This window comes from Pipistrellus kuhlii, unplaced genomic scaffold (genome assembly GCF_014108245.1).
Source record: "Pipistrellus kuhlii isolate mPipKuh1 unplaced genomic scaffold, mPipKuh1.p scaffold_m20_p_8, whole genome shotgun sequence".
Lineage (NCBI taxonomy): Eukaryota > Metazoa > Chordata > Mammalia > Chiroptera > Vespertilionidae > Pipistrellus > Pipistrellus kuhlii.
This window is the reverse complement of record NW_023425584.1, coordinates 12,262,812-12,271,248: the sequence shown is the minus strand read 5'-3', so window position 1 is coordinate 12,271,248 and position 8,437 is coordinate 12,262,812. Positions and strand designations below refer to the sequence as shown.

The 8,437-nt window shown below is 40.8% G+C and overlaps 1 pseudogene; it reads right to left on the bottom strand.

The window, feature by feature from the left end:
- Positions 1–720: 720 nt before the first annotated feature.
- On the bottom strand, positions 721–849 carry LOC118711954 (annotated as a pseudogene).
- Positions 850–8,437: the final 7,588 nt, after the last annotated feature.

Below are 8,437 nucleotides of genomic sequence, written 5' to 3'. Positions count from 1 at the left end.
GATGGTCAGAGCTGACAGTCCCTAGCACTGGGGACTTAGGTGACAAACATCCCCAATCTGTTTCCACTGAACCAAATTTGAGCTATGTGTCTGCATGTCTGAGGGACTTATCTGTAGTGGTGGCTGGAATACCTTCCATTCTGACACTTAAAATGCCTGAATTTTGCTTTTTTATCAGCAAAACAAGCAAAGGTAAATGGAAAGAAGATACCAAAATGCATAAAGAACCAACAGAATTAAATATATAAATTAAGAATGATAATTTTAGAATTTTTATTTTTTAAAGTAATTTCATCAACTTTCTGCCTTTTAAAGTAATTTCATCATCTTTCCTGCAAGAAAGACGTTGGCTAATAACTTTGGACTACTTTTGGTCTTTCAACCTTTTTTAAAAAAAATATATTTTATTGATTTTTCACAGAGAGGAAGAGAGAGGGATAGAGAGTTAGAAACATCAATGAGAGAGAATCGTCGATCAGCTGCCTCTTGCACACCCCCCACCGGGGATGTGCCCGCAACCAAGGTACATGCCCTTAACCGGAATCGAACCCGGGACCCCTTAGTCCGCAGGCTGACGCTCTATCCACTGAGCCAAACCGGTCCCGGCTGGTCTTTCAACCTTAAAGAGCCAGGAAATAGAGTTAGGTTAAGGATAAGAAAGAAAGAATAAAAGATCCAGAAACTGGGAACCAGAATGCTCATCCTCCTTCCTCCCCCTCCCCGCATGCAACCTGCTTCAGTGCCTGCAGCCTATGGCAGAGGCTGGGCAATGGTTCAAGGCCGCTTGCTCTGGCATGGGGCATATGAGAGACCCAGGGGGACGGGCCTGCCATCCATCCAAAGCCATGCCCCGGAATGCTCATTTTGACATACATTTCAACCTCACTTTTCTGTTATTTGAGGGAGGGAGGGCTTAGTTTAGAGGTGAATCATGTTAAATTCTCTACAGGGCTTTGGTGTAATAAATTGTAATCTACCAGAGTTGGGCTTTCTAAATGATTGCTACAGTCCATTGCAGGTTTGAATCCAGTCCACCGTAATAAAGTGAGTGTAGCAAATAAAATGAGTTGAAATATTTTTGCTAGTGGAGGGTCTTTCCTGCAGTTTGTAGAAAACACACTTATTTAAGCACATTAAAGCAAAGCACAATAAAATAAGGTGTGCCTGTATCCTCCTATCTAATAAAAGAGTAATAGGCAAATTGACCATCACTCCAACACACAAGATGGCTGCTACAAGATGGCCAGCAGGGGAGTTGTGGGTGATCAAGCCTGCAGGGGAGGGTAGTTAGGGATTACCAGGCCTGCAGGGGAGGGAAGTTAGGGGCAATAAGACTGGCAGGGGAGCAGTTAGGCATCAATCAGGCTTGCAGGGGAGTGGTTAGTGATCAGGCTGGCAGGCAGAAACGGTTAGGGGCAATCAGGAAAGCAGACAGGCAAGCAGTTGGGAGCCAGCAGTCCTGGATTGTGAGAGGGACTGCTGGCTCCCAACAGTAGGATCAGGCCTAAGTGGGCAGTCGGACATCCCTCGAGGGGTCCTAGATTGGAGAGGGTGCAGGCTGGGCTGAGGGACATCCTCACCCCCATGCACGAATTTCATGCACTAGGCTTCTAGTCTATCATAAAATTATAAAACATAGCAAAAGTTTATTCAATATAAAATTATATGATCAGTTTAAACACAAACCTTCCTTTTAAGTTACACTACCACATAGGCACATTCACATTCCTTTGGGACAGAGGGAGGCTATTGTATCTCAACCTTTTCACAGGGGATTGCAATGTTTCACATGGGTGTTGATGGAAGCTTGGATGCTCTCTTTCCCAGAAGCCACCTAACCTAGCTCTGGGGTTTGGATCTAGGGCAAGGTCCAGAGTTTCTAGCTACAGATAAGACCCTCAAGCACCAAAAGAGCATGAGCCCTCCTGGGGGAAGCCAGGCTCAAAGTCCAGGGTGCCAGTATGTTTGGGTTCTAGTAAGAGCTTTTTTCCTGGCACTATAGAAGTTCAGGGTTCTCACTCTTGGTAAACCCTGCTAGTCTGACTAATGTACATGCTGGCTCTGCTACATCTACCTGCCAGGCTAAAAAGCTATTGATTTTATATATGTGCAAATCAAGCAACCCGAAAATTTTCACCCCAATATATGCAAACAATGCAACTTTAATGTGTTGATCCTGGTATTAGGCAGTGGCCCTCCCTGAGACACTGGCAGCTCTAGTGAGTTCTCTGTCCCTGGAGGCTTGTCCCTCAGCTACCTTGATTTGGAAGCCCAGGCTCTCCTCCTTGGTAAATTTTATGGTTCCTAAGTCCCCTCTATAGTGTCTGGTCCAGACTAGAGATGTCCAAGTTCCTAGTCAGTAGTAGATCTGAGATGAAGATCCATATCTTTTGATCCTGGACCCAGACTATTCCACCTCTCCGTTTTCTCTTGTCATCATTCTGAGTGTGTTATCCTGGGAGAAAGCCTTCACTGTGTCTGTTTCTCGCCCTCCCAAGTGGAGGGCCCCTCATTTGTTTTCACCCTCTCTGCTAGGCAATAGTCTTGATTTTCACAAGTACTGCAAGTGTGAATTGCCTCGGGTTATATCTCCTGGCTGGAGTCTATGGCAGTCAATATTTTCCCAGGATGGTATCTCTCAGCAAGACTGAAGCCAATAAGTGGCAAGCAGGCAATCAACAAGTACTTAATAGTCCCTTTATCTTTGTTCAGCTTTATGAGGAAGTATTACATTTAATTCCTCCTACAGCACATGTGTCAAACACAAGGCCCTCGGGCCAAATCCGTCCCGCCAGGCCTTGCAATGTGGCCCGAACCACGCTGTCATCACTGCACTCCGCTGCGTTTCCATCACAATGACAGTTTATGACTGTTCAGTAAACCATTCGGCCCGCGATTGAGTTCGACACCCCTATCCTAGAGCAAGGGAGAGACATTCCTGTCAAAGTTGCTTAAGTAAAGGGGAAATTTACTGGCCCCAGAATATAAGCATGAGTATCAAGTCATGGGAAGGGCAAGGCCACAGCTAGGACTTGGGAAAACTGTTTAGCTCTCAGATCCACTAGGCCTTGTGTATTGGCCTCTTTCTCCATAGAAAAATGTCCACAGATGTTTCCTGGTTTTACCCTTTCTGCTTCTGCCAATGAAGAGGGAATGCTTTCCTCATTGTGGATCCTCCAAAGCCTATGGGAGCTCTCTGATTTGTCTGACCTAGGTCAGGTACCTGTCCCTGGGCCAATTAGCCTTGATGTGAGTGGGGAATAAGGGAAGTACTCACCCAACATGGACCAATCAGCTGAGAACTAGGGTGGCTGCTGTTGTACTTAGAGGATGACTTCCCCTTCTCAGAGAAGAGAGCAATCCAGCAAAGGAAAGAAAGGGAGGCTTAGGAAAACTTGATTTAATCTGCTCATAGACTGGATGGCCTATACAACAGATGTTTATTTCTTACAGTTATACAGGCTCAAAGTCCAGGGTGCCAGTATGGTTGGGTTCTGGTAAGAGCTTTCCTCCTTGCTTATGCACAGCCGCCTTCTCACTGTGTCCTTACATGAGCTCTACTTTGTGGATGAGCACAAAAGATGAGGGAGAGAGTACCAGCTCTCTGGTGTCCCTTATTATAATGGCATTAATCCCATCATGAGGACCTCAACCTTGTGATGTCATCTAACCCTAATTTCCTCCCAAAGGTCCCCATATCCATTAAGGGTTAGGGTTTCAACATAAGAATTTTGGGGAGTCACATTCAACCCACAACAAATAGTAAACATTGCATCCAGTATATCTGTCCACAGGATCTTAGAATTAAATGGGGAGTTAAGATTTACATATAGAAGCAGTGGTGATGAAAAACTACAGATCATGGGTGTGTTATTGATTATTTGGAGGAGGCCTAGGAGAAGGCTGTTATTATCAAGGAGAATACCACACACTGCTGGCCTTTTAAAATTGGGATCCTGTGGTAGAAGGAGTTGGAATTGAATATGAGTATGTTCCAGGTAGCTATTGTTCTCTCAGCCTGAATCCTGGAATAAATTCACAGGGTTGCAGATTTAAACCTAACTCACAGATTGAAGTTTAGCCTAACCCAGCTGAGCTAAGCCAATTCACAGGGAACCTACATTCCCATGAACATGAAATAGATACTTATGGTTGTAAAAATCATTAAGATAGATGGTGGTGATGGGAGGGGGGAGAGTTGTTTGTTACATAGCATTATCATAGCAGAAATATGACTAACACACTGAATATTCCTCTAAAAACTTTGGTGAGGTAAGAGACATCAAAAAATTCTGCCTGGCTATGGCTGCTTCCTAGAACACAAAATGCCCCCACTTTTCTTCTGGTTGCAGATTATTAAAGAAAAAGTCACTGCAGTGCTGTATTCTCTACATCGTGAAGCTTGGGATCCAGACAAAGGAAGAAATAAATATGAGGCTTCCTGGATCTGGCCTATTCATACTGGAAAATCTACCTTACAGTTATAGATGTTTCTCCTATAGCTTGAGTTTTCATAATGCAAATTAGATGTGGTGGCTAGAGAGCACAGAATTTTAACTCTGCAGAACATTGGTGTTCTGTTACAACCACAAAGGAATGGGCACCACTGGAAAGAGGCAAGATGGTACCTGTCAGGCTGGTTTGTTTCTCAGTGTGGGCTTTCTTCTGTTGGCCATTCATGGTTGTGAACTCTGCTACAACTTATTTCATTTTGTGCTAACAGTGAACCATGAAGGTGATAAAACTATAAAAGAAAATCTCTAACTCCTAAGTTATTTTACTCCAATAGTACAGATTTCTCATTTGTTTTAAATGGAAAGCAATCAAGAATAGTGGTCAAAAATTAGACTTTGAATTAGAGTTTGAAGCCAAGGAGGCTGCATCAAGAATAGTGTAAAAATGACTTAAGCACTCAGCCTGAGTTTCTTCATTTGTAAATGAGGAAACTAATAGTGCTTTTCTTTAGGATTATGTTGAGTCAGTGAATAATCCTGTGTGAAGCCCTAGCAGCATGCCTAGCAGACTATAAACAGTCAATAAGTGATAGAAATATTATAAGGCAAATGATAGTGTAACTTTTCTTAGGAAAGCAATTGTTTATTGTGGGAAGACAGGCTATGTCATGGCACTTGCTTTGACCTTACTATTGAGGGGAGGGAAAAACCAACTTAGAATCCAAATCATGATTAATTTATAATGCTGTGTTAATGAAATCCAAGTTTTCTCCACTCTGCTTCTCTGAGAGGAATAAGGGTCAGTGACATAGAAAATTCAGACTCACTGTAAAATGAACCCTTCCAGAAACTTAATTTGGTTGAGATCAAACAGACTAGTCTCTCTGGTAATGAACTGTGGGCAACTTTCCAGGCAAACATGTAGTGCCCTTGTATTCCTCCACACACACCACACCAGAGTGACAGATGCTGTGCTGTGGGGAAGCCAGAGAGAAACGTCCCTTCAGTGAATTTGCCAGGAAGATAAGGAGAACATTCCAACAGCTAATATATTGCCCAAATGGTAGGTTATCCCATTCTTAGTACTCTTTTCCTGACTGCAGAGAATACCAGTGTGGACAGTCCTGGATTTATGGAAAATGTGGTTGCCAAGAAAGTTAATTCTCTACAGAAATTGCATGTTGATAATGGTTGTGATTTATGAGGGGGAAAATTGGTTATAAGACAGATCTGACTGTTTACCTTGAAAGAATATACAGAGTGTGTGTGCATGCATGTGGGCACAAGGCAGGTGCCTCTTGTCTGAAATACGCAAGCAAGTTTAATTTCTAAATTATATGAACCAGCCATTAGGAATATGTTTTAACGCCCTCCCTTGGAGAAATATAATGTTTTCTTCACTGTTCAAGCATTTGGTTTCCTAGTCCTTTGACTTTCTCACAGCCACTTCAGAATGCATTAGACTCAGAGGTAAAGCTGGGAAAGTTTCTGTAATACAAAGCTTGGAATTTGCTCCCATTATATCTATATCTATATCTATATCTATATCTATATCTATATCTATATCTATATCTATCTATCTATCTATATATATATATATATATACACACACACACACACACATACATATATATATAGCAACTGTTGCAATCTGAACAACCAAACGGACGACTGAACAGGCTGTGTGAGGCAACCAGGCCAGTAGGGAGGTTAGTGAGGGCCGACCAAATGACTGAGCAGCAGGCTGCATGGAGTGACCAGGCCGGCAGGGAGGGCAGTTAGGGGTGACCAGGCTGGCGGGCAGGGGGTGGGGGTGGGGGAGAGCAGTGAGGGGCAACCAGGCTGGCAGGGGGGACAGTTGGGGGTGACCAGGCCATGGGGGGGGGATAGTTAGGAATGATCAGGCAGGCAGGCAAGTGAGCAGTTAGGAGCTAGCAGTCCCAGATTGTGAGAGGGATATCCAACTGCTGGGTCCCGGAATGGAGAATGTGCAGGCTGGGCTGAGGGGACACCCCCCCTTGCATGAATTTCGTGCACTGGGCCTCTAGTATATATGTATAAATATATAAATTCTCTTGAGTATACTCATAAAAGAAACAATCAGTTTAATGTATAATTGTAGAGCAAAGATCAGTATGATTCATGTAAAAAATTAACAAAAGAAAACTAGTAAAAAAAAATCCACTTTATTTTAAATTTTAAACAAAATATGACATTTTACCTTTCTGAGAAATAAAGAATAAGGATATATTTGTATTTCTTTGTAGACTAATGTTAATTACCCTTTCATATGCTTCTTGACCATTCAGATATTTTCTTCTGTGAAATGTATGCTGAAGTTCCCCCCCCCCCTGCTTTTTTTTTAATCTTAACCCGAGGATATTTTTCCATTGATTTTTAGAGATCGTGGAAAAGAGAGTGAAAGAGAGAAATATTCATGTGAGAGAAACATATCAATTTTTTACCTTCTGCATGAGCCCAACCAGGACCCAGGCAGGGGAGGAGCCTGCAACCAAGGTACATGTCCTTGACTGGAATCAAACTAGGGACCCTTTGGTTCACAGGCTGATGCTCTATCCAGTGCAACAAACCAACTAGGGCAAATTTTCCTTATTTTAAAGTTTTGTGTTTTCATTTTTTAATTGTTGAGTTATAGGAATATTTGATACATTCATATTTAATGTGATTAGCAATCATTTGCTATCTTGCTGTTTGTCCTCTTTTCCTAACTCCTTTTGGATTAGTAAAGTATTATCTATTTTTCCATTTCATCTTTTCTAGTGGCTTTTACCTACATTTCTTTGTATTATTTTTAGTACTAATGGAGAGACTATAATATTCACCCTTTAATTCATTACAGCCCACCTTAAATTATTATTATACCAACCACGAATAATGTTAGAACCATACAAAAGTGTTATTCCATTCATCTTGCTTCTGCCTTTGAACTGTCATATATTTTAATTCAAAAATATTATAAACCTGAGAATATATTATTATATGTACTTTCAACAGTTAATAGTCCTATCAAGAAGCATTTTAAAATCCTCTTTTATATTTATGCACATATTTATCCTTCCCAGTGCTTTTCATTTCTCCCTGAAGCTGTGAATTGATATTTGGGTCATTTTTCCGTCAGCCTGAAATTTTTTTCTTCCTATTTTTGTAGTGCAGATTTGTTGGTCATCATTCTCTCAGTATTTGATTGTCTGAAAATACCTAATTTCTGCCTTCAATTCAGAGGGATATTTTCACTGACTAGAACATTTTAAATTGATAGTTTCTTTTTTCTTTCAGCACATTCAAGATGTCGTGGCATTGCTTCTGATGAGAAGTCAGTTGTAATTTTTACTGTTTCTCCCATAGATGGAATGATTTTTTCCCCTCTCACCGAATTTTAGATTTTTAGCAGCTTAACAATAATGTACCTAGGTGAGGTTTTTCTTCATATTTATTCTGCTTTGTGTTAGTTGTGCTTTTAAAACGTGTGTGGGTTGAAGTTTTTTTTTTTATCATTTTGAAAAATTTGGGGCCATTATTTCTTCAAACATATTTTCTTCTCTAGTCTCTCTTGTCTATGAGACTCCCATCTACACTTGTTAGTTGAGTTTATATTGTTCCACAGGCCTTTGATATTGTTATTATTTTCTATTTATTTTTTTCTTTGTGCTTCAGTTGAATAATTCCTATTGACTCACAGTTCGCTAATCCTTTGTTCCATTCTTCAGCTTATCCAATATTTTCTAAAGATATGGTATATCTCAGTTCTAAAATTTCTACTTTGTTCTTTCATATAGTTTTCATTTATTTGATGAAATTCTTCATTTCTAACCCCATTTAAATCCTTCTTTTTTTCTAAGTTCTTTAACATATTTATAATAATTACAAATAACTTGTGAAAATTTTATCAAATGGACTCAAGTCAATGAGTCTGAGTCTACTGACATACATTTCTGTCTCTTAACTAAAGGTCACATTTTCCA